Source organism: Cygnus olor, chromosome 5 (genome assembly GCF_009769625.2).
Source record: "Cygnus olor isolate bCygOlo1 chromosome 5, bCygOlo1.pri.v2, whole genome shotgun sequence".
NCBI classification, from domain to species: Eukaryota; Metazoa; Chordata; class Aves; order Anseriformes; family Anatidae; genus Cygnus; species Cygnus olor.
In genome coordinates this window covers 11,963,008-11,990,177 of record NC_049173.1, presented here as the reverse complement: position 1 = coordinate 11,990,177, position 27,170 = coordinate 11,963,008, and the positions used below count along the sequence as shown (strand labels likewise).

At 38.8% G+C, this 27,170-nt stretch overlaps 1 long non-coding RNA gene across 23 annotated transcripts in view; it reads right to left on the bottom strand.

Annotated features, from left to right (window-relative positions):
- Positions 1–27,170, bottom strand: part of LOC121070778 — a 235,516-nt gene that overhangs the window by 188,174 nt on the left and 20,172 nt on the right. For 21 of the 23 annotated variants that reach the window (XR_005820215.1, XR_005820221.1, XR_005820216.1 and 18 more), the window contains exons 3-4: positions 17,602–17,722; positions 7,264–7,456 (exon numbers count right to left, since the gene is read on the bottom strand). This is a non-coding gene — a long non-coding RNA (uncharacterized LOC121070778). Of the gene's footprint in view, positions 1–7,263; positions 7,457–17,601; positions 17,723–20,826; positions 21,103–27,170 lie in introns of all 23 variants that reach the window. The other 2 variants (XR_005820206.1, XR_005820214.1) reach the window with 2 other exon arrangements.

Genomic DNA, 27,170 nt, shown 5'->3' with positions numbered 1-27,170 from the left:
GCCTGACCTGAATCTTACTTTTATTCTTTTTACAGTATACACTGCTCATCAACTAAATACTAAATCCCCACTATATCTCCTTCCTAGATTTCAGATGGGTCTCGTAGAACCTTTGTCAGAGATTTTGTCAGTGTGCTTCCACAGCCCTTTATATTTTTACATATATATATATTAATTACGATCTAAAACTTTAGTGCTAAAGATAGCCCATATAATAGAAGTTGCTGTTGGCTAACATCCATGACAAATTGTTGACTAAAAGAAGACTAAAATGTTTACCATCATCTTTGGTTGAGGAAAAAAGTATGGCAGAATAAAAATCAGAATAAAAATCAGAAGTGAAATTTAGCAGCACATAAGGAGTGGGCCCTTCTAATTTCAGTATGTTTGTTCATAAGAATCTTTTCCCTTTATTGTAAAGTACATAACTTCTATCATTCTCACCACTGCTAGTTTCATTTCAATATAATGTCTAGAGGAAATCAAAAAGGTAAAGTTTCCTGAAAAGAATAGTCAGTGGACTCAGTAAGGGGATTTTTCAACTGAGAAGCATGGCAGACATTGGCAGAGCTCCACTGATTATAAGGGAAATCTGCCAAGCTGTGTACAAGCATCAACCTCTTTTTATATTTCCAAATAAATGAAGTGTTTCTGACCTATAGATTAACTCTGATCTTTGCAGTATCCATAAAAATGATTGATATCCTGTCTTTGTCTATGTATAGATATGTATGTAGAGTGACAGAAATGTACTACAGATAAGAAGACATTTGGATATTTGGAGGACATTTTCAGAAGCTTTCACTGGGTTCTGTTCTTTTTCTCTCTTCAGAATACCTGCCATGATGTATTGTAAAGAACAGAAGCTGCTTATAGTAATGGGGAAAGATGGTGAGTAATCTGGGAAAAGCATGGGTTTATAAATCTGAATTTATAAAGAATGTGAGTCTGATATCCCTCAGTTCTACATGTTCTACAGTTGTCTACATCTGTGCAAAAAGGCTACAAAATGTTCAGATAAGATCACCTTGTGCAGATGCTGATTATTACACAGAATGTAAAGCAAAAAAAATCAAGCCTTCTGTGTCCCAGTCACCCAATGTAGATGACCAGTAGATGTTTATTCAGACAAATCTCCTTACAACTTTAATACATTTGTAAGAGAACTATATGAAAAACACATTCCCTGATGGCATTACACTTTAAAAGGCTCAAAAACAAATAAATTAATTTAGTATGTTATGAAAGAATTAAACAATACCAACATATTTTTACCATTCCCATGAGGACTACTTTTTTTCTTATGGGCCTGCTCTTTGCCTCTTGCCAAAACACAGCCCCAGAGACTGCCATGATAAACCTACATGAAGGACAATTGCCATTTCTGAGCTCACATCTGACAGAGGCCACCTTCCTAAAAAGGAAAATTCAGAGTGACATTTCTTCTGACACTGAGCCCTCTGGGAGTTAACTACAAGCACATTTCCACCTTCATTTAATACTGCTTTAACAATCAGAAGCAAAGCTTTAATCTTTTTAACAACATATTTCCTTAATAAAATTAAAATTCTTTTTTGATTGTTTTGGCATTTAAAATGATACAAGCAACTAAAAAAAATAATAAAAATAAAAATTAAAAAAAAACATTTACATCATTCTATGAGATTTTAAAGGGGTTTGATCCACAAAATAAAATAATCACATAATAAAATATGATTATTACCTTTAAACTGACATAGTCAGTTATCACTGAGTTAAAAGAATTGATATATTACAGATAAATTCTAAAAATCTTAACCAGAAATTGTAAGATACACCAGATAACATGACTCCAGAAAGGGCGTTTCCAATGAGCTGCTCTTGGCAAACACATGAACCCTCTCATCACAAGGCCCAGCAAGCCTCAGTGATACTGTAGAAGAGACCCACTTGCACGTAATGCTGAGAAGAAGCAGATCTTAGGACACACTGGAACAATTCCTACAAATGCTGAAGTTATCAGAGTTAGTCAACAGCAAAACCATCACTGAGTTTAACAGGGCCAGGTTTTGTCTCATTAAAGTCTCTTCACTGCATAGCAACTTTGCTAGCTCACCAGAGGTGACTTCAGTCTTCTGTGAGATTGCCAGCTTGTCTACCACGATCATAACGGCCAACCCACTAGTTGGTTCATTCATAGATAACTGGAATTCTAACATTTCTGATTCTACACACTGTTTGAAATAAGGGTAGTAAGGCTTTAAATGGGCAGAAATGAGTTGGCTTTGGATAGGAGACTTAGCAATGTTTGCAGAAGGGACTATGAGTCAACCAGGGAAGTATTACAACATGTTTCCTCCTCCTTATTCGACTCAGCATCTCTACATCAACCAAGTTGCACAGTGCCATTCCATAAGTACATAGTGAAATGGGAATTATCTTACGGAAATGCTGGCTGCAAACACATTTGTACTTTGTTCTCCAATTCACTTAAGTTTGCCTGTTGTGTTATTGAGAAGACAGCCTTGACATGATAGTTAAACTTTTACTGTGTGCGATTCTGGTAAATAAAGAGCCAGATACATTTTTTTTTTAAACTGAAGACAATGCCAGAGTTACATTTGTAATATAACTACTACAAACTAATCACATTTTGACAGAACCACAGGAAATGAACTGTTCATTATTCATTGTATACTGAAACTATGAATACTACATCTTCTTATTCTGATTAGAGACAACAGTTCCTGTTGTAGCCAAATACAAAACACAATGGAATAAGGGAGGTAGGAAAGAGAAGCATACTGGAAAAGTATATTAGTATGATTTGATACATATGTCCCGTAGCTTTTATGAACAGGACTGGTAACAAGTTTTAATGTAATTAATGTGTTTGAAAAGGGTTTTTGGCTTTCTGTTGCACTTAATATGTAATAACGATCAGAACTAAGTGCATAGGAAAAATATAAATGTACAAAGACCTGTATTTCTACAATTTAAATTTGAAACATGACTACAAGATAATGCCAGTAATGGCAGTAATTGTATTTCCTGTGCAGAAATGAGATGTATATGACACAGTTAGAAACATTTATATTTGTGATTATATGAAACACCAAAATAAGAATATTTATGTTTAGAACAGAAATTAGGTAATTTAAGCTATATAATCCCTAGAGGACTTCCTTTTGCAAGAGTAACTTCAGGGAAAAAAAAAAAAAAAAAAAAAGAATGTTCAAAACAGCTTATTTCTGCACATTAGCAGCTGAACTCACAAAAGCTTATAGTTTTGAACTCACAAGAGCTTATAGTTTATACTTTTTAGCTTCTCTTTCAAGATTGCCAAGATTGCATAAACATAAAGCCTCAGGTATTATTTCCCATGACTGATCCAACCCCTGGTGTTTGGGCTCCAATTCATATCCAAACTGGAATGGATTTATTTTCCAGTTTATTACAATACAAAAATCTGAAACAAATGGAGATAGTGACAATAATATTACTAAAGGTGAGGCAGGATTACTTTGTCATTGGTGCAAAGCATCAGTAGAGATGTCAAGATTTAGCTCAGTGATGAAACCTGTTGCTACATCTGGAAAGTGCCAGACCTAATGGGGATACAATAACACAAGTCATAAAATAAAAGCATGATGACTTGTCTATAGATTCTTAGCATACTGGAAACTACCAAAAGAAAGGAAAAAGTCTGTTCTAATCATAATTTGGGACAGAAACCCAAAATAGCACAGGAGAACTCATAGAAAAAAAAAAAATCAATATTCCATATATGTATTTGCAAATACTAAAGAACAGAGAAATGAAGCATATTTTCACTGGATGGACATAGGCGAAGAAACTGAATGCGTTAAGTATATCAGATTGCCAACACTTCTCCCAGACACTCCTTCACTACAAAAACAGTAACAGAATAAAGAAAATGCTCTGACTACAGCTGGAGAAAAGGCAAAAATATTTTAGGTATCAAAGATATGATGATTTTTTCAGTGGACACAGCACAAGTAAAGTATACCATGTACTTGAACATATACTTCTCAGGCATTGCAGATTATTTTTTGTTGAGAGGAAAGAGAAATTTTAATCAATGCAACAGTATGATAGTGCATAAAATAATAGCACTTGAGCAGTAACAACTTGATAAACACAGAACCAAGGTTTGTTATGGAGCCAGGAGAACCTCTGTATTTGAAGAAAACATGCCAGACGTGGACACTACCCTTTAAAAAAAAACCTTGTAAACACTGTTTTAAACTGGATGATACGCCAAAGCTCTAAGATTGTTTTGTGTTTTTTTTAGAAAATGAGCTTCTGTGTGTTTTCATAGAATCATAGAATGTTTTGGGTTGGAAGGGACGTTAAAGATCACCCAGTTCCAACCCCCCTGCCATAGGCAGGGACACCTCACACCAGCAGACCAGGTTGCCCAAAGCCCCATACAGCCTGGCCTTGAACACTTTCAGGGATGGGGCAGCCACAACTTCTCTAGGCAACCTGTTCCAGTGCCTCACCCTCAAAGTAAAGAATTTCTTCCTAATATCTAATCTAAATCTATCCTCTTTCAGTTTAAAACCATTCCCCCTTTTCCTATCACTCCACTCCCTAACAAAGTGTCCCTCCCCAGCTTTCCTGTAGGCTCCCTTTAGATATTGGAAGGCTGCTATAAGGTCTCCCCAGAGCCTTCTCTTCTCTAGGCTGAACAACCCCAACTCCCTCATCTTGTCTTCATAGGAGAGATGCTCCAGCCCCTTGATCATCATTGTGGCCCTCCTCTGGACTCCTTCTAATACATCCATGTCTTTTTTGTGCTGGGGACCCCAGATCAGTAAGTTTTGCACCTGGAAGCACTAGCACCTATAAATCTGGCTAGATACTTACATGGCTACCTCATGGATAGACTCTGTATCGCTGCAAAAGATGGTATAAAGCATAGCACAAATGTCTGTGAATTCAATTTCAATAATAAGAGCAAGGATTTATATCTGAAAATTTTGGAAATTGGATAGCATTGGCATTTCTAAACCATGAAAGAAGTTACCAACAGAACACTTAATAGATCTTAACAGATTTCTACTGAATATCATACTGTACTAGTTTGAAATAAACTGTTTGTAAACAAACAATTAATTAATTAATTAATTAATTAAAGGTCACTACATTAAACAGAAACATTATAAAGCCATTAAACGAATACTAGCTTACACCAGCATTTCTGGCACTTCCCAGAGCACTTTGCATCAGTTTAATCAAGCAGCCTTTATGTAAGCAAAATCTAACCAGATAAAATAATAAATGAAAAAAAAATGCAAAATATGGTGTGGAATCTAGTGATCTGAGCAGGTGAATCCCCATTAAGAAAAATTTATCACAAGAAGATTTGACAAGATAGTGGTCATTAAGCACAGAATTATTTGTTTAGACATTCATTGGAAGACTGTTCTTTTTAACAGTGGCTACATTTTTGTTATTAATTTAACAATCCAACCACAGAAAAAGTAAACAATTTAAACTATTCTTTTGAAAAAGTCATCAGGGAAGAGAGATGTACTATTACAGACTTTTGCCCCATCCATAGATGGGGCTGCATGATTGAATCCAGCCCAGAAAAACAAAGAGTGTGAACAAAAGACATGCAGGAGAGCTGGACCTGGCTTCAGGCCCACCATCGTCACAGTCAAATTCCATTTCCAAGGTCCACCACAACACTTTCCTCTTAAGCTTCCTCTGGGTCACTGTGACCTTTGTTAAATGATACAACAAGTGATAAAAACAGAGACTAGGAGTACATTTGTTGCACAGTTTAAATTTAAAGGAACTTGAGGATCTGAACCAGACTGCAGTTAAATGTAATATATTGCTCAGATATATTCTTCTTTGTTCCAGATGCATGAGTTGTTACTAGTTATAACAGAATGCAAGCTGTGTTTTGTAGAGACTAAAACTGGCACATTACAGAATGCAGAAGCGCCATCTATCAATTTCCTAAAAGGAAACTGCACCTGCTGGAAACTTGTCCTCATTTGACTGAACTCTCTGGGTAGCACAATGGTTTAATGCAACAGCCCTTCACACTTGAAGCGTGTGGTTCAGCTCTGGCTTCATAAGAATTAATTTTATGGTCTAAATTAACCAGGTACTGAAATTTTATCTGCATGAAAGAGAGAAAGAAAGAGAGAGAGAGAAAGAAAGAGAGAGAAAGAGAGAAAGAGAGAAAGAGAGAAAGAGAGAAAGAGAGAAAGAGAGGAAGGAAGGAAGGAAGGAAGGAAGGAAGGAAGGAAGGAAGGAAGGAAGGAAGGAAGGAGGGAGGGAGGGAGGGAAGGAGGGAAGGAGGGAAGGAGGGAAGGAGGGAAGGAAGGAAGGAAGGACGGACTCTCTGCCACTACCCTGAGACTGACCCACATCACTTTTTGTTCTTTCATTCTTGCAGCTGTCTTAGACAAAGTGGGCAGCAGACACACTGCTTAGCACCAACACCATCCTTCCTGCGCTTTCAGAAACACTGACCCCCTAAACTGTTAAAGAGGAGCACGAGAGTTTAGTCATGTAGCCATAGCCCTAAGTACTGGCCCTGACCACTGCAAAAGTAAACAGTCATTTAAAGTTAGCCTGTTAAAATGTTCCAGTTTATCTTCAAGCAAAAATGTAAAGCAAAGTTTTGTTTTTATTTGCTCTTTCCAAAAGACAAAGATAAAGAACACAGTAAAAATAATGGGACTGCAAAAGGAAACAAGGTCTGTCATTCATAACATCACTGATAGCAGGAAGACAGGAGACTTAGTGTGAAACCTGATTTCAAATGTGATTACTGTGGGCATTGTTACAATTTTCATTCTTATCTGGTCTCAGTTTCTGAAATTTTCTGATGACTTAACACAGTCCTCACCCAAGCAAAATTTTTGTTGGGTTCAGTGACGTTTTTACAAAAGCAAAATTAAGTAAAACAAGGAAGGGCTGAATAGGCAGACAACTATACTCTGGTAGCTGGGTTACACTCAGAGCAGTCTACTGAAATGAAAGGGGCTATTTATGCAGCAAAGGAACTGCTCAGAACTGGGCTGGCATATGACTGCATCCTCAAGCAAACTTCAAAAGTACAAATGCTGTCTCCAAAACACAGCAGGGCTACCTGCAACGCGATCACAGCTCAGCTCCTATCCACCACAACTGCCCTCCTGTTCTGTGCAGTGCTCACAACAGACAGAACCTTCTATTTTGTGTCTCAGCATGTTGTCACTTTGCAGGGAGAAGTGCAGCATGCAAAATACTCACAGGAACTTAACAGGAGTCACTGCATCATGCGAAGTCATGACTCCTAACAGCCGGGCTTGCTGAGAAGGAGCTTGTAGACCACTCTTGCCTACTTGTCCACACATGTAGAAGAGCAGACCTGCTCAGGACAAAATGGGGAGCCAGATTTTGAATTTCCTTTTTCTTCAGGCTCTGTCATTTTCCAAATGCTTTGCTGTGGAAAGAAACATGCAGCTGATCACATACAAGGTCAAGCATTGTGCATGAAGACTACTGCAGACCTACTTACTGGGGAGTCCTGCTGACAGCCACCAAAGAAGGTTGTCAGAGGAAATAACACAGGATTGCTTACATCCTACATGGGACAGATGCTTGAACAGGAACTAGACAGTGACTCTGAGAGAATGTGGAAGTCTCTCTTAACTACCAGAGATCAGCTGACTGGTGGCATCTTGTATTGATATGAGGCAGGGTCACCCAACTCTCACCATACAAAAATCTCAGCAGGAACACACAGGGACGAACCCCTACATTGAAGAACAAGACACCATGTCCCATTAAGATCCCACAGGGGCATGAGTTGCTGCTTTATATAATGGTGCGTTTGGCTCCTACCTCTCTGCATGGTAGGGATTCTCAGCTCCGGAGAAGTTTACAACTTGGTGGAGCTGTGAGATGTTGCCTCCAGCCATGGGTGTGGCTTTAGTACTGCTATAATTTCCTGGCTCTTCTGTTTCTGTTGTCCATGTCAAGCGTTTTGAAGTGGCACTGTTACTTATTTCTAAGTGCAGTTGCCACTGATGCTGAACAGTGATCCATTGTTCCTATTGTTGCTTCCGCACTCAGTGGTTCATAAAAACAATGGTTAAGATGCAACTGCAGCACAGGGAGTCCCAAAACTGCTGACTGTCAGAAGCTGGGAAAGTATACAAGCAGGAAGAATCACTCCATACTTCTCCTGCTTCTTACACTTCTCCATGAACATATTCTGCTGGCTGCTATCAGATACAAGGTACTGGGACCTTCGGTCTGACTGTATTTCTGCCCTTACTCTCTTCCTCTGACATTTCCCTGACCAACACTATTAGTCGAGGTCCAGTTATTTCTACTGACAGTGCTAATGTCCTTTCTACTTCTGTTTAAAATCTGCTCTCAAAGTGTGATACTTTGATTTTTCATGTCAATGTATTTTCCAGATTGTACTGCGACGACTGAAGTAACCATGCCATGGGAGTGAAGCAATCTTTGCTTAACAACAAAGAAAAACCTGAAATAAATATTGGAACATGCTGATATACTCTGTTTTGGACATAACTACCTCAAAATAAAAATAAAAAAAAAGAGAGAGAGAGAGAGAGAAGGAAAACCTGTATTCTGTCACCTGGTCCTCATGACAATTTAAAATTGTAACTATATCAAAGAGAATATTTAAAGAAGGGGAGAATTATGGAAGATGAGGAGATTTAAATTTCACCAGCTTTTTCCAGCTTTTGATAAAATGTTAAATGGAAGTTTATTTAAGCATTCTTTTTTTCCATTTTGAAATCCTAGTTTCACCAGCTGTTTTATTTTTCCCCAAAGGAAAATGAGATAAATGTTTCAAAAAACATAAGAAAGTGGCATTGTTTTCTACCAACAGAATGCCCCACTTCATTAAGAAATTCTGAATTGAAGTGTTTTTTTATTAAAAAAAAAAAACTGTATATTAAAAGAAAAAAAAAAGTAAGATTTTTTTCAATGTCCTTACCCTTTACTCATAAAAAGTAAGAGTATGATGTATGTTGGAATAGAATAACTGATTATCAGAACTGCGAAGCAACACTGAATTTTAAACATATGACAGGAGCATATAGATTACAAAGCAAAACACAGCTTGCTAAAATGGCCTGTTAATTTTGAAGGGAGAGACCTAAGATGAGAGAAGTCAATGCCCACAAGACAACAACGTGCATACCAGAAAACGTAAGGGCTATGGGAAAAAGCCTGCACGGTTTCGAAATAAATGTTCTTTAAACTATTTAATAAAACAATTGTTAAACAGATGCTTGTACTTCTCTTAAGTAAAAAGTAATTCCCAAGGGAAACTAAGTTCAATAAGATTAAAAATATTTATGAATTTATGTGCTTTGGACATAAAGAGATATGAGTTTACCAAAGAATGAGTAATTTATCCATATAGAAGAATTCATGGAATACACTGTATCATTTGTTATCACAATAAAAAATTATATTTGAATATATAGTATATCAAATGCTTTGTCACAATAATTTCAGTAATATAGCTGCAAATTGCAAGTATACATTAAGTTGACTGAAAAACGCAGCTACCTATTGTATTCATAAACTAGAAAAGAATGCTCATTACAAATACAAGTGAAATTAATGACAAACTAAATCTTAAATTTTACTAAAGAAGGAATTCATAAACAGCCCATGCCATTTAAGATTTTTCAAACAATAAACTTTGTAAAAGAGATATTTTCTAAAAGATATTACAGTCCAGATTATATTACTGAAGCTGTCTCTACATCTTTAAACACTTGGAGAGGTTTGTTTCTGGCCAACTATTCAAGTCATAGGTCATACCAGAATTTTGCATAAACAATGCTCAAAACAGACTAGAAGAGCAATCATCAAAGGGCTAAACAACAGAAAGAAAGGATAATGATGAAATGTTGATTTGCCTCTGTGTGGCAGATTAAGGAACCTGTACAGAACGGGTGTCACATTTTTTTAGCAATACATATACCCAGATCTGCTTTTGGCAAACATTGCTTAACTGCTGCTGTTTTTCATGAAGTCAATGAAGACCAAGTTAGATAATGAGCTGGCATGCACTTTTGAAATGTTTACTGTGTTCCTTAAAGTAAGGGGAACATGCTGGTTCTTAAACTAATTTGTTTTTTGTTGTTGGCTTCCCCCATCTCTCCTCTACTACTCTGTTCTCCCCATCTTTGGAATAAACAGAAAATGACTGAATCTTTTGATTCTTTTTTTTTTTTTTTTTTTTTTTACAATTATACAACTGAAGAATCAGTAGTTTCCAAATGGCAAACAACTGAGCCATGTCAAGAGCCATGTTAATCTCATGTGTTTGCTCCATTGTTAACAACGAAGGAAGGGGGGTGGGGAAGACAAAATAAAATCTGTCTGTTCTGGCCTAAATGCAGGACATGAACAAGGAGAGTTTCCACAAACAATGTAGTCTTTTTCTTCTGGTAGGGGGAGGTGAGGGGGAAGATGATGGTAGCAGCACTTTTGTGGAAGGAGAAGCTGCACCCATCTTGCCAGTCAACACAGCATTCAGAAAGCTTATATGGCGGGAAGAATTTCCCACCCATTGTTAACTAGGAACTTGATTTGAAAATGCAGTTTTTAATTAAAATTGGCACTTCCAAGCTTCATGCTGGCATCCACCATCTTGCTAAACACTGAGCTCATTTGTGATTCTAGCAGTTTGCAAACGCACTGTCAGAGGTGACAAACCAATTCCCATCCTGCCACCCTTACTCAGTTCTCAGTCACCATCCTATCATGAGCAAATGGGAAATTTACTCCACTAAACACAAAGCAAGGACTGTAGGATGTGGCCTCATTTGGCTAGAATACAGAGATCCCAGTCTTTATTACTTTTAAGGCATTATTAACGGACAAGAATTCTTCAGAAATGTTTGGAGGAAAACAGGTCAGTTATTTTCAAGGCTTCTGCATGCTTCACTACCCTCAGATATCCACAACCACCATTATGGTTAGAGATCCCACTGTTTAGCTTAAATTTCATTCTCTTCTAACCTATACTCCCCAGAAATAGTATGCAAAGGTAGAAATTTTAACACATTAGCACCAGCAATACAAACCTCTGGATATAATAAGATGTAGAATTTGTCTGTTTCGTGCAAAAGGACAAAAAAGTTTGCTAGTTTTGTTGATTTAATGAATATATTTGTATTTGCAATGCATTCTGACTTGAGGGATCTTAAATGAAAAGTACACTTAGAGATGTGCTGAAGTAACCAGGAAAATATCTTCACTGAATGGGAGATAACACCTTATTATTTAGGACCTTTTTTTCAGAATATTCCTTTGGGAAAAAAAAAAAAAATATATATATATATATATATATAGCTTTACATAATCTAAGGTCCTGAAGAAAAAGCTGGAGGGTGATTTTTCAGTGTTTTTTTATTTGATTAGGATTGATGCCTTTCATATGTATAATATTGTTAAGTTCACTACAAAGAATTTCACTTTGTCTTACAGTAGAAGCAAAATATTATGCAAATTGAATAAAGGACTTCACAAGACTATCCAGTACATGTGAATACTAGCTAGCAAAGCAAGCTGTTGCTAGCTTTTGAAAAATCTGTCAACAATTAAGCTCATCAAAAGGAAATTCATAAGCCGATTTAGAAGAAATGTCTCACAAAGCCTGAACACTGTAAGGTACATTCATGCATTCAGCTCAGTTAAAGTTCTATTCATGAATTAAAGATGTACTTAAAGCTCGCTGAATGCAAAATCCAGATATAGAAGAACCTTAAGATTTCTAAATTACTGCAATTTGGAGTCATTTACAGAATGCAACAGGAATAAATCAATGTTCCAAGCCTTCTCACATTATTCTGAGAAATACCATCTTTCAAATACTAGTACAAAAAATGAAAGATATCTAACAACTACACTCAGTGTCCATTTTCCAATTGACATCTTATGTACCTCAGAAAAAAAATGGATCTTTGTTACTGTATTTAGAGCATTCCATGGTCTTTATTTAAGCCAGTGGACATGGACTTAAAAGGGTTATACAGAGCATGAGAGTTCCTCAAGCCTTGACACCAAAGTAGGTAAGTCAATAAAAGAACATCTGCACAGCAGACTGTACGTTGATCTCCCAAAATCCTGTTACAGGATACAAAGAGACCTGTGAAAAAAAGGTGATTCTTTTGTCTCGTGATTTGTCTGAACCATGGTTAGCAATCTAGAGAAGTATCTCCAGAAAATTACAGACTTCACTATGGAAATTCTCCTGACACTGCCTGTTAATTTTACTAGCAGACTCCAGTTTATTCAGAATTTTGCACGTATACATCACTTGACCAGATTTGACTCATCACACATCCCCTGTGTTGAAGACTATTTCGGCTTCTTCCAGTAATGAATTTGTGTTGATTTTGTAAGATCCTGTTCATGACCTTAAAGCTAGTTCATAGGGTGAGACCTTTCATTTTTCTTTGTTTGGCTATTTCTTTCTGCCACTGCTCTTTCATTATTCAACCTCAAGTCTTACAGGAATAGGACGTGGCTGATACTTATTTGCGAAATTCTTTGCCTTCTGATCTCTGGAATTTTGAAACTCTTTGCTTCAGAGTGTCTGATTAAGTCTGGATTAGGATTCTGTTTTTAATCTAGCATTCAGCAAGTGTTTCAGCTTTGGTCTGAGACACCTTATAAAACAGCACCAAACAAATTCACATTGCATTGGAAGAAATCTCTTGGGGAACAACTGCTACACTCTCCACATTTCTAGATGACGCTTACTCAGCAGCTACTGTTCATTTCATATATGAACAAAGTGCAATTATTGCCAGAAAAAAAAAAAAAATCATTGTTGAAATTTAAGGTTGCAATACTGTGCTAGCTGTTTTAAAACACAGTAGTGATTGTACCATTACTCCCAAAACAAACAGTCCTAACTTAACTGTGGAGTATTCTAGGCCGAATTTAAAAAGAAATCCAAATATTAAGGTAGAAGCCATGTAGGTGTGAAAGAAGAAATTTCCACCCCACACTGTAGAGATACTACACTTTAGCCACACAGCTACGATTAATCATAATACTGTTCATCGTTCCAAATCAGACTCAGTGATTTTTATAGACATCTGTTTTCTTTCACATTTACCACATACATAGATGTAGTGTCACTATTACAGAGATTTGACTCATCCAAAAACATCACAAGTCAACCATTAAATCAGTGAGGAATATGCAGCCCATTGGAAGCCATGGAGAATATAAGATCCATTCGGCCTAGGGGAAAATTACTTAAGTTGCCAGGCCATCAAGCTCCTTGCACATTGCCTTGCTGGATATGAGGTAGTGCTCAGCAAGCAAGCCTTCTGATCAGCAGGCAGCCACGAAGCTCATGGAAGCTGGTGGACATGACAACTACTACTCAGCCTAAGCAAGGGAACAAAAAATATTACTTTTGTTTAGCAATAAATACAACAATAGAAGCTACAGGCTAAATCACGAATCAGCATGACAAGGCTGGAGGAGGAGCTGGGCCATGCAGCCTGAAGGATTTTCCCCAGAGTCAAATGCAGAAGTGGGAGTTGGACTTTGCTTGTTAGAACAACTACTTCTTGTCAGAAGAAAAAAGCATGCAGGAGAGCAAGGAGACAGTCCAGAGATGGGTCCACAGAGGCTATTGAAGACAGCAGTATGGCCCTCAAAGAAAAGCAGAAAGCTTTTTGGGCACAGTGCTGGCTGCTGGAGGACTTGGAACTGAACAACGAAACACTTGAGGGTGTTCAGAGAAATTTAAACTAATAGAATGTTATTTTAATTAAATAGCACTGTATCAATGACATATCTGACAGTTACCACAATCTCCTCCCTGTGGTAGCAACCTGTGGGGCTCATGCAGTGGATAAGTACTACAACTAAAGGGGAATAATCAAGAGGGTAAGACCAAAAAGGTCTTTCTTGCAAAGTCCACAACATCAGCAGGGCAGAGGAGCATCCCTCCAAATGACCTCTAGTGGGTTGGTTAAGGCACTGTCCAAGGAGCAGAGTTACACAGTTGTACCTTCCGTGACTGAAAATACAGTACAAAAAGGATATTTCAAACCCATGCAGGAGAGGGGAGTGCATGCTCACCACCCGACAGATATTGAAGTAGGCCTCAAGCATTTTAATGAAGGAAAAAAAAAAAAGAAAAAAAAAAAGATGAGTAGATGACACAGCTGTACAAGTTTCCAAACCATGATATTTAGAGACCAGCCTGCACTCAGGATTTCCCATCAGCCACCACCTCACAACTGAGTGCACCCAGTCTTTGAAGAGCATTGTGCTCATGACAGAAACTTATGCCAAGGCTGAAGGAGCCAGAGCCGTTCTAATCTAGCAACCAGACTACGGCCAATCCCTGCTGCAAACAGGGATGTTACAGCCACCTTGGCCATCATGACAGGGCTGCACTGTGTGAGAGTCAATGATATAGGCAGTGGAACTGCTGGTCCAGTCTCCACACTGCCAGCAATTCTCTTCTGCCATAAGAGAGAGCGTGGATTCCAAGGACCAGCCACCAAAGACACAGGGAATTTGTGCTTGGCTACTCATGCCATCTTTCTCCTCCCCTTAAACCTTTCCATATCATACTTTTTGACCCAAAACTGTTCTTACAGCTTAGAGCAAGAAGAGACACCAAGTATATGCCTCTGACTGTGACTGCTCAGCTAAGTTAAAAACTGAATTCGAGGTGGGAACTCCACCTTCAAAGTACCCTCCTCTCCAGAGAGAGAATGGAGTTATTACTGGTTCTTACTGGCATGTAGCAGAGTCAGGTACCAGTGTAAATCCCACTTTGGGGCATCATATTCCCCACATCTTCCTGTGGGCCTAGCTTTTATTTTTCAGTTGGTTCTTGATGCAACTGAATGACTCTCGGTGACTTCACTAGGTTTAGATCAGATATTTAATGGAAATTTCAAAATAGAGAATGATTGACTAATGATCGTAGAATTTATCAAATAATTTTATGAGGGAATGCACAGCTGCAGCCTGCTGCATACCAAAATGCACAACTGAGGTGCTTCAAAATATCAAAGTAACTTCTAGCTCCAAACCACTATTTTATCTCTGAATTTAGCTATCTTAACACACATTACAGAAAGCAAGCTTGAATTCCTTTTCTTTACCTTCTCCTATTGACTTTTCTCTGAATTTGTCTACTGTGCATCCTATGCTATGATATTTCTCTCTTCCCAATAAGTGCAGAAAGCTGGATACCTAATTTTAAGTTATCTGTGTGATATTTTAGTACCATAAGTTTCTTTCCAAATGAGTAGGGTTAATGTACTTACATTTGTACAAAAGTATTAATTTTTAAAAATACCTATTTGACATTTAAGCTGTGTGCAATTGTTGGCAGGCTACTAATATAATATAGAGACCAGATTTGCAGAAAACTGGTTCCTCCTGCAAATTTTACAAGAAATATCTCATACTGAGTATATTAAAATAACTCTGAACATCTTCTAAAAGCTTAGCTCTTGTGAAGGAAGGACAAAACAGATTGGAGTAACTAAAGAGCACAGAGAAGGCAAGTAATTTGTGCTAAGATAGTCAGGAAATCATAAGCCTAGAAAGAGCATGCAGAAAACTGCCTGTGCTCTGCCACAACTACTGAACAATACTCCACTGCACAGCTTTTTAAATAGCTTTTAACATTTAGCCATTTTAAAACATGTAATTGTGCTGTAGATACTAATTTCCTCAGATCCAAGTATAATTATTCTTCTCAATATTTGGTCTATCTCTATTGTACACTCTTAAGACAGCTACAAAATATTGCTAATATTTTTGAGTTAATAGTGTGTTTAGAAGGTCATGTCAGGTTATTGCTGGGAGGATTAAAAGATTTTCTTTCCTCCGGAGCCCTTTGTTATAAGAAACCAAGGAAATTTAAAACAGGATTTATTCCTTCGAACCGGGACAAACCAACAGAGTACTGTGGCAAGAGCATAAAGCAAGAGCACTCTGGGCCAGGAAATTTACAAAGAAAGCTTTCTCCAAACACAACAGTTAAGCTGAAGTTTTAAAACTCTTAATGATTCTACATTGAGGGCAGCAAAAGGCAACTAGCTTTGCAGTCATTCACACTCCTAATTTCTCTTTCAAAAGATATTGGTACAATATCTGGTAACTTGTTGGTTGTCACTAGCACAGGTAGACATTTCGGGCACATATATGCTCCATTTTTTAGTTTTCAACCTTTACTCAGGCCTTGATGGCTGCTCCCAATGTCACCATCAGGAAGATGAACTGGTGATGAGCATCAGCAATGACTGCAAGGTGGCCCAGTGGAGAAACAGGAAAAACAGAGAGAAGAGAAAAATGGAAACCCAGTAAAGTTTGGTCTCAGATGTCAAACCAAATCTTCTGACAGATATAATAAATTTTCTCAGTGGATGTTACTTAGATACAAAGGATACTCTCAAGCCTTAGGATCCTGCCTGTGGGAAGTTTTAAGTCAGGTCTGCATCTTTATATAAGTGTTGCTATTGTGTTAGTCGACTCTTTATATAGAATAAAGATGAGATCAGGGTGAATGATATGTCAAGTCAAGTGGACGTGCCCTCTGATTTAGTTTAAAATTGGAATGGAACAGCCTTATGAAGTGATTGTGGATGTCCCAAAATTCATTGCTTGTAATGCAATTTATTTGGAATACATCAAAACCAGCAAATCCTACCCCTACCAAGGTATTATATATCATGGTGCTTTCTGTCCTTAATCTTTCAGACTGATCTCTTGAATACACACAGCTTAGACCTTGCTTTCTGCGTGCACCCAATCCTGGAAAAACATTTCTACTTAGATTTTAAAGGTCATTAAGGTGACCTTAGCATTAATTTCTAAATGTTGCATCAAAATGGCTTTTTGTGCAACTGAAAGCAACAGCATTGATCACGTGCTTACATTCTGCTGGAGCTGGGCCTATAAATATTCTGACTATTTCCAAATGAATGCTGAAAAAGAACTGATGCAACAGCACCAACAGAAATATTTATATGCAATTTAAAAAGACTTCACCAACAGGTGGCTTTCATCTACTACACAATATTGCTAGCTTAGCTACTGCAGCATTGTTAGCAGATGTTTTTAGGCATCATCAATAGGATTACTCTAGAATTTACTCATCATAAATCAGCATTCTGCAATGTCCCTTCTGATGGGCATTTAATATATCCTGCTTCCACCAGACCATCCATATAATAGTTCACGTGAGGATGACTGAGCTCACTTCTATTTGGAATGACAGCTTGATGCAGCATTTCAAGGCTAAGCCTAACTTGCCCTCACTTGAGGTCAGGCAGTAACCATTCCCAGAAATCATGTTTGTTAGATGTGACTGAAAACAGTTTAGCACTTGCATTAAAGTAATAATTAAACATGAACAGCGTGCCTTGATGTTGTTTAAATGAATGACACATTCCATGCCCGGAGGAGTTTTCAGCCCAGTTCTGTGACAGGCAAAACATAATAATTGATCCAAGAAGAAATTAATGAAAAGAGTACCAAGAGGTTAAGTAGGCTATCATTCTGTTTGGACTGTATTTTATGGTGTTACTCTACCTCATCAAAGAAGGTGGAGCTCAGTCTAATCCAACATGCCTCCACTAAAACAGCTGGCAAAAAAATGTCAGATGGTCTTGTTAGCAGCTTCCTCTTGAGAGCTGTTATATAATCACAAGGGCTGTGAACAAGAAAGAGAAAAGGAAATTGAAAATAACTAAATGTAAATTTAAACGAAAAAAATATTTATATGCTTCTACCTATGTACTTCTAACCTGGACAAAAAAAGGAAACCCAACTTTCCCCTCAGTTATATAAACTCTAATTTAAAATAGCTTTTCACAGCAGATTTTTTTTTTCACAGTTTATATCAGCTCGACATTTCCCAGAAACTTAGAGCAATTGACATCTCTACCCAGAAGTTTCTCTTCTCCCTCTAAATCATAATGCTGAGTGGAGAACCCTAAGCCAAGTGACTCTGGACACCCTCCCATCTAACACCATACTCCCCACACACAAAAAAAAACAAAAAACAAAACAAAAAAAACCACTCTGGGAAGTAAGTGAGCACTTAGAGAAATCTAACTTGTATCTAACCTTTACTTGAGTGCCTAGGAGGAACTGCCTTCTTTTCTATAGAAGCTGGAGGCAGCTATAAAGATGGTGCAGGAAAGGGCACATTAGGATGTCCAATTAGGAAACCAGAGCGCACTTTGCATTGTGTAGCTCTTAAAATGTGGAGGGGAAAGGAGATGGAGCTGGTCACCCATGTTCACTGACCATGTCCCAGTGCCTCATTGTATGGGTTCAACCAAAGGGAGGTGGCTGAGGTTCAGCAGATGCAAACAGCCAGGACAGACCCTACACCCAACTCCTGCCACAGAGCAGCGAGGCTGCCCACCCCCATCACCACAAGCAATTAAGGAAGGCACATATGCTGCTGCAAGCACTGCCAGCACTCAGAAACATTATGCCTTTCTCAAAGGTGCAAGGTGTGAAGGCCTGGATATACAAAGGAACTGTGAATGGATATAAGAGCCTAAACCCAAATTTTGGCCCACTGACACTCCAGGTAAGCTTCTGCCTAACTCAATTCCAGTTCCCACAGGAAAGATTCATCTCACCTCACTTCGGGGGTCTGGTATAAAATGTCTGCAGCTGAGGTGCTCCCCTTGGTTCCCAACACACAACAGACAGAAATGCGCCACTTCAGAGCATGCTTCATCTGGTCTCTTTAGGTATCTGTTTCCAGAGGAGATGCCCTATACCATCAGAGAGTGTCTATTTCTCCAGTGACAGTTATAAACAGAGTCTAAAAAACTTGTTCAGATGCAGAGCCCTATTTAGCTAGCCAAATCCCAGCCTCAGGTGGCTTAATTTCCAAGTGACATTCCTGAAGTGCCCACTACCAGGTATACTCAGAACTGGCTTCCTCACTTTTAACAGTGCTTCCAGATGAGGTTCCTCATTAAGCACAGAGTCTAAGCACTTAATTCAGAAGTGAAGGCTGTACTAGAAGGGCTACATTCAGCACCATAAAATATAATTATTTTGCATCTAAGCTAGATTTGAAAAGGCACCTGGCCAATTGACAGCTCTGCGTTTTACCTGGCCTGGAGCTAGGGGCCTGTGCAATGCAAAGGGAGAACATTTCTGGTGGACAAGAGATGGATCAGCTTCAGGCAGCTGACGAAGTTACTGTGCCTGAGTGTCCCCCTCACCCTCCCTGCACTGATATTTGAGCTGTTTGTAAACCAGCTGCTGAGCCACTGGAGTTATTTAGCACTTTACGGGTGGGGTAAACAGCTAGAGGTGATAACCACATTAGCTGTCTCAAGCTGGCAGCAACACATAAATCAATCAGAGGCCACAGGCACACTGAAATGGGATGTGCAGACAGCAGCAGACTAAGCAGAAGGCTGTTTAAGCTAGTTGGTGGGAAACACAGAGACAAGTGCAATATAAGATCACACATACAAAGACACTTACAGCTGTCTCAGCTTTGGTTCCATGCCCTTCCTCCACCAAGAAATTTTATTCTAGCAGCAAGTCAGGCCCCCAAGCTGCCACAGTGGGTTTCCACTGTTCTGCCCACCTCCCATACAAATACATCTTTTTTCCTTAAAAAAAAAAAAAAAACTATTCCAGTATTCCAAATTCAAGATGCTTATTTGTCTCAACTGAGAAACTGAGAGAGACCTAGCTCTCCTTCCTCTGTGGTAAATGTTCTAAAACACGTTTTCTATAGATCATTCTTCTTCTTGCCCTCTGAATACTGAATAAGGAATATAAAGCAGGAGCATTCACAGAAGGGTGCCAAATACAAAATCCCCAACCCCGACTAGTGTTTCAGCATCCTCCTGGGTAAAAGATTTTTTAATCCACCAAAACAGGCAAAAGTTCTGAACCCAAATCTCCTGTCAGAAAGGTAAGAACTTTAATGAATATATCATTCAATATCAGAAAACAGGCCTTTTTCTCATAAAATTTTGCATAACATGAGATATTTTCTGCACACACTTTTTGCAATAACCACAAGTGGGACAGGAAAGAAGGGGGATGAGAACACCTTTCTCTCAGTTTCAAGTGGTGGGCTACAGATCCAGGGCTTGTCATGGTCAGGATTCAGGCAGGTGGCACAAACTCAAAAAACAGACTAATGGGTCCCATAGGAATTTCACTAGCAGAAACTGGCCCGGAGGGAATTAGCACAGAGGGAGAGAAGGTAGGTGGAAGGAATACCAGTGACACCTAGAGACATCCTTAAGCACTAAAGAGGCATTTAAACGTAACGTCTCCTATCCATCTAGCGCACTAGCTCTGGTAGTTCAATTGCCTATATGGAGAATTGTGCTATGCTGCCAGAAAGCTGTGTATCTATAGGAACAGGTGGAGAACTTCAGCCACCACCTTCTCTGCACTGAGTGCTTAGTTTCTTGGAATGAATACAGCAGCTGTAATGGGCAAAAAAAGCAGAAGTATCATGACTGATCATTCATTCTTTTCATACAGTTGTAGAGCACTTCCCCTCTTCATTATGCTCAGCACTGGCAGGTAATGTGACTTCCCTCTAGAACCATGTGCACTGTGTATACAGGTTGAGTCCAACATTAACCTACAGATTCATTCTAAGTAAAAACACATTAAAGAGGAGTGTACTTAAAAATAGAGCTATAATCATGTACTGTACTCAGTGTGCTTAAATAGTGCACGTAATATAGTTCAGTGCAATAACCACTCAGTACTCAGGTTTCTAACACGAAGGAAGATATAGAATGGAATTACATTTCAGCCTGGAACTAATTCTGGAGTACTGCCAGTCCCATGCGATCTATAAAAATTCCTGTGTCAAAATGATGTGTCCCATTGTCTTGATGCCTTGATCAAGGTTTCTGAGTTTTTCATTTCTCTGACATCTTCCATATTAACAAACTCACACTGAACATATGTTAATCTAGCTGCATCTCAGGGATCTACTCATTTGCAATTTTTTCATCAGCACATGCAATAGCAAATGTCGTCCTTGTGTAGCTAGTGGTCTTCTGTATAAGTTGAAGTCATCTGAAAGAGTAGTGAAAATGCAAACATTATTGCAAAAATTTCCCTTTCGCTTGCAACCACTTTACCATGACCTGAAACCATCTTACCAAATTATATTAATTACATGTAATTCACTGATGAATGGAATGCAACAAAGTAAAAGGAATATGTAGCTTCTTGTTAATAATCCTAAAGTTCTCAATAACCATATAGGTCTTCAGAAATTAAATTAGCATCCCCTTGTTTTATACTTAAGCTTTTGGGTTTTCACTCATTTTTCCCATCTGAACTGAACTAAGCTAACTGATTTCTGGTGTTACTCAAGAATATTTTTTTTAATTTATTTTTCAGTTTCCTTCAGTTGTTTGTATGGGATAATCAAAATGACAGTATGCCAGAGGGTATGGAATAATAGTAGCATGCATAAGTGCCCTGTATTTTTACAAAGTCTCACATGATCTTCTGAAAAGGCACTGAAAGAATGAGAAAAACTAATCCACACTATAACGTAGTAAACCTTCTTAAGTTTATTAAGTAACCTCTGTGCTTCTGGTGGAATACAGCTCCTACTTCCTTCAGCTGTAAGCTCTAGCCAGCAGACGGTAGGTGCTCTTGGTTAGAAAAGCAGCATGGTGCACCTGACAAAGGAGGAATCTTAGGAGAGGATGTGCGCAATGACGTATCTGTTTTCCCCTGACTGGTGCACCAGCCAGTGGAGGATTTGATCCAGGAAGATAGGAATGCATGGTTAGAGACCTCCAGTTGTTAGAGACTGAATACAAATGAGGGATATGATTTTTTAAGCCAAATTCCTATTAAAAACAATAGAAATTTGGGTGTACAAATCCCTTAGTCTCTGTCCAGCCAAAGCAATTCCTCTCCCCCCGGCCTCTAGCTGCTACCCATTGGTTAGCACTGCTGGTACAATTTTTTAGAAGGATTTGTAGCACAAAGAGAGAGACTTATTAAAAACAGAAAAGAATATGTTGTGCCTCTGTAGCCAGAATCATAGTTTAAAAATCTGTGGGCCGGATTTTCCTGAATGCTCAAAAGATACAAAACAGTTATAAACCCATATGAACTGCTTAAGCCCAAGTATATGGCTGTTTTTCATCTCCAGTGATTCACAGAAGGTATGTTTACTACTGCAACTGGCACAGAGAGCTTCCAGAAGAGACAAATAAATCATGTTTTCATTAATTTTTTTTTTTTAAACACTGTTCTCCGTTATTTATTGGTTCAGAGTCTATGATTCACTTTAGGATAACTTAATCTTATATGGGGCTATAAAAATGAAATATTTTCACATTATTTTATGATGATTCTCTTTTGCTATAAATAGGCACAGAGCTAGCAGGCCAGCACCCTCAAAATCCCTCTTGTGTTTTCCCATTTCACTCTATAGCTAGATTGACTAAAATACAAGGAGGATAGTTACCTTCTTTTGAGCTAAAAAGGTGAAATTCTTGTCTCTGTCCAAGCTGAATTTCACCCCAGGAGGACCAGCAGCTCAGTGCATGTTTGTGACCAGATCCTGAACTATTTGTACAACCAGCTCTTCTATTAGTTTCTATTTAAGTAATGTGACTTCAGTTAGATATTTGTGCATTTGCCAGGAATGAAGGGGGGGAAAATAAAGCAGCCTTTTAAAAACTTTCTCATAGTGTTTGGAGGACAAGTCAGCTGATGAGTATGTTTATTGCCATTAAATAATTTGGGAAGCAGAGAGGGAATATTTCAGTATTGGGAAACCTGCTACTGAATAGGTCAGACTCTAGGTAAATTGCTGTGTTCCTTTCTTTTTCTTTTTTTTTTTCTTTATTCGTTTTTTGTTTTTGTTTTGTTTTGTTTTGTTTTTGTCTGCTTGGTTGATGACTACCAAGGCAAGATTTTTTTTTTCTGTTAAAATTCTTTCTGAGATGAACAGAGACATCCATTGTCAACCCAGCTTCCTAGGGTGTTAGCTGCCTGCCGGCCAGGAGCACAAATCCATGAGATAACAGACATACTGCCAAGCTTCAGCTAGCAATCCAGCCATTGCCCAATGCTGTTCATAAGCACTAATAAAACAGTCAGGTGTGACTCAGACCAGACCGACCAGAAGTGACTACTGGCTCTAGGGAAGGGCTGAGGGAACCGAGGACACAAGTCAAGTTCTGGCCAGCCTCATGAACAGAGGTGAAAAATAAATCACAACAGACCAGTCAGACCATTCTCTTTAGTTCCATGTTCACGGCCCACCAATGAAAGGGGAACCAGCAGATGGGATCTTGACTTTAGACAGACTGTGACACAGCACTGCACAACCCAGCTCCCCAACACTTTTCATCAGAATGCTTGTAGAAGTAAGTTCCGCAGAAGATATTACTATATGATGACTGGCTGAAAACTGTACTGTTATTACTAACTCAGTGGAAAATATATATCAAGCTTGGTTTTGCAAAAGTCTACCTAAAGCCCAGTTCTATTCCAGACCTTCATTAATAAGTAAAATGATGGAATATTAAGGTAGACTCAAATTTTCAGGGCATCCAGCTGTGAAGAGTGGAAAAACCTTCACAGAACAGGATTCAAAGAGTTGCCAATGGCTCTGAAATCAGTAATATGAAATAGAAAGACAAGTTCTGCACCTGGGCAGGAAAATCAAATGCACAATTAGAAAGCAGGGAAAAGTAATTTAACTACAGAACTGCAAAAGGATCTTGGACACAACTATGCACAAACTGTCTTAGTAGTATGATTATCTTGCAAATAAAAAGGTAGATAGCATTTCATGAGATGTAATTATTCCATGCTTCTTGGCACTAGTGATGCCTCAAATCAAAAATACAGTCCAATTTTGAACAATATGCTTCAAGATTTATGCAGACAATCTGAAGAGCCCAAAGAAGAGCAACAAAAAAACAGGTTGGAATACATGATCTAGGAACAAAAGCTGAAAGATTTGGGTTTGTTTAGTCTAGAAAAGAGACTGAAGGAAGACATAAGTCTTCAAATATGCAAGATGCTTTTATAAATATGACAGTGATCAACTGTTCTTCAGGTCCAGCAAGGTTCGAAGAATTGCCTACCATGTGGCAAAAGAAGATTTGTTAGCTATTAGAACAAAATAACTAACAAAAACAGCCATCCACTGGAACAGCTCACCGAGGCTGGCCTTGGAATTCTTGCCACTGGAGTCCATTATGGAAAGGTTAGGCAAATCGCTGTCAAAAATAGTCCTTGGCTCTGCCACAGAACAGAGAGATGGACTGGTCGCCTGAGCTCCTTCCCATGCCTACACTTTGATTTACTAGCAAATATGCAGTTTCTTGCACAAGCCTCTCTTTTTAGGGATTTAAAAAGTCACACTGACTAATATATTGCATACAATAATCTCTATCCTGATGCCAAATATTTCAAACTCTATTTAAAACTTTACTACTGTAAAAACTGTTATGTTCTAGCAGGAAAATCCAGGAAGTAGCACTCTGCAATATTATGGTAAGAAGGGAGAAGCCAAGTCTTTACAAAAGACCTTTCAAAATCCCATGTGTGACCACAGGATAAGGTCAGAAAAGGCCAATGACATTTCTCTGTCAGAAGATAAGGAAACCCCTACACATATGGGGTTGTCACAGTCTAATGCCAGTGCACAACAGTAGCTGAAGGCTACATGGAAATTGATTCAACATGCTGTTACAGCAGGTACTCTCCAGCATCCATCTTGACTATAAACACTAACAAGCTGACACATTTCAGAAAATTTATCTTTCAGCTTGAAGCTACCAGGGGATACTTATAACTGATGAACCTGGTGACCATAAGTCACACACACACATCTGATGACATACACACATCTGATGAGTACATCCAACACTGGATGAGCAAGGAATCCCTGAATACTCACAGCATCACTCCAGGAAAGTGAATACTTATTGTCTGGATCAAACTATAGTCAGGCTGTTGCACAAGGGCATAAAAAGCATTCACTGGCTGTGAGCCCCACCAAGGAGCCCATTACAGCCCTTCAGACAAAGGAATTGCTTCATACAACATATCCACTACAAATGACCCAACTCCTGCCTCAAACCTTACATGCCATTGAGCAAAAACAAGAAAAAAGAAAGGAAGACTACTTGAAAGGAAGACTACTTGAAAGGAAGACTACTTGAAAATTGGTGAGAATTAGAAGATATACTAAAGACAGCAGTACTACTGGCAAGAAATACCCTTTGAAGTAGTGTGGTGACTCCACTCAGCTGAGAGGAAACTGATGAAAGCACCAAGCCTAGCAAAGGCCTGAGCAGACACAATAGCATACTGTTAAATGTTAGGAGTAAAATCAAGTAAAGCTGAAATTCTTTAACAATCGAGAGAAACTACCGTCTCCACAAAAGATTCACCAGAATAGCTATTTTGATCTGACAAGGCATAATTCAGAAAAACACTTAAGCTTCTGAAGTCTCACAGACTTCAGTGGTATCCAAGCAATTGGTGAATGCTGTGCTGGTCAGAAAGATTCTCCTAAGCTTTTTCCCCTCAGAAGCATTTCACAAAAATACGTGACAACAGAATACAAACGAATGTAAGCTACCTGCAAGGAAAATTCTTAAAAACAGTAGCCAAGGGATTGGAAGAAGCTCAGGTTTCTTGTTAAAATGTTTAAAGAAACATTCTGCAAAGAGTCTTTCTCTTTTACAGCATTTCTGCATACACATTCTGTTTTTCAGAGATCCCGTTCCTGCATTCCTTGCAAACCCAAAACACCCGCTGACATCATTAGGCAATGCATTGGCATTAGAAGTAGGGGACTGAGCCAGCAGAGGTTGTGGGTAGCCAAAACTGTGCTGGAGACAGTTCGTCCTGGTTCGGTCTAACTAACTTCTGAAATTGCAGCTGGTTCACAAAATGTGAACCTCCTAGGGTCCTAGCAGACCCCACTCCCCATTACTACTGGCAGTACTTTGAGGGGCTGATCTGCCCACGCTCAGCGCAGATGGCCATGCTTTTCCTCTCAACCTTCACAAGCCAGGGCCCAGAAGTCCCTTCTCCTACGCTTAGGGAAGCAGCTATTCCTGCTTCCTGGCCCAGCCCCACTCCCATGCTCCCTGGCCCCACTCCCGGAACCAATTCATATGCAATGGGCTACACATCCTGCTGGTGGAGAAGGGCTAGGAGGGACTGTCTTGAAAAGATTTAAAATCTTATTAATGAATACAATACGAACTTCAAAGTCCTACTGGGGAGCAGTATTTGTGTAATGGCATGAAAGAAAAACAAATGTATCTTGAATTTTGACACTACTAAAGGCAGTGGAGGGAAACACCCAGGGAGCCAGGATTTCAATCAACAATTGATTTGAGTACCCATTCTTGTGGTGGATGGAAGGAATCTGCTCAAGAGAAACGTAGGAAAGGAAGCTCCAGATGGAAGGAAAAGAGATCGCAAAGGCAAAGGCCAGGGGCTGAAGAAATGCGAAATCTCAAACACAAAACTCTGTTCAGAAAATTCTCTTCATACGGGGGGACAACTGCAGAGCAAATGATAAAAGGCTTTTCTATCCTTTTTCTTTTATATTTGAGCTGGCTGTCAAAGATTAGATTGTAGAGTTGGTTTTTATGGTCAGGGTACTGCACCAGTCTTTAGGCTACTGCACACTCATATTCAGTTAAGCTGGCAGATAGAACCACAATTATTACTTTCTGTATTTTTCACGAGTTGATATTATACAGAGGACAACAGAGAACAAGACAGGACAATATTAGTATGGCTAATGTATTTAAATAAGTCAGTTACAGGTCTGAGTTTTCTTACTACAGAACTGCCATTGAAATCCAAGGACCAGTTCTTGATAATACTTTTCATTTTCCCAGAAAGCATATCACTGGCACAAACCTTCCATCAGTCTTCCTGTCAGTCTCTTTGGATATCGGGTAAAGTTCAAAGACTGAACTCTCTGGACTATGGACATCATCCACTGGGAGAAATCCCATTTTGTAGTTTTCTTCCTAACTGACCGCTCTGCAATTCAGCATATTCTGCTACTCATTCTCTCCTCTACCTCCTTAAGAACATTAGTTTTCCTGCTTCAGTAGAGCCAGTGTACG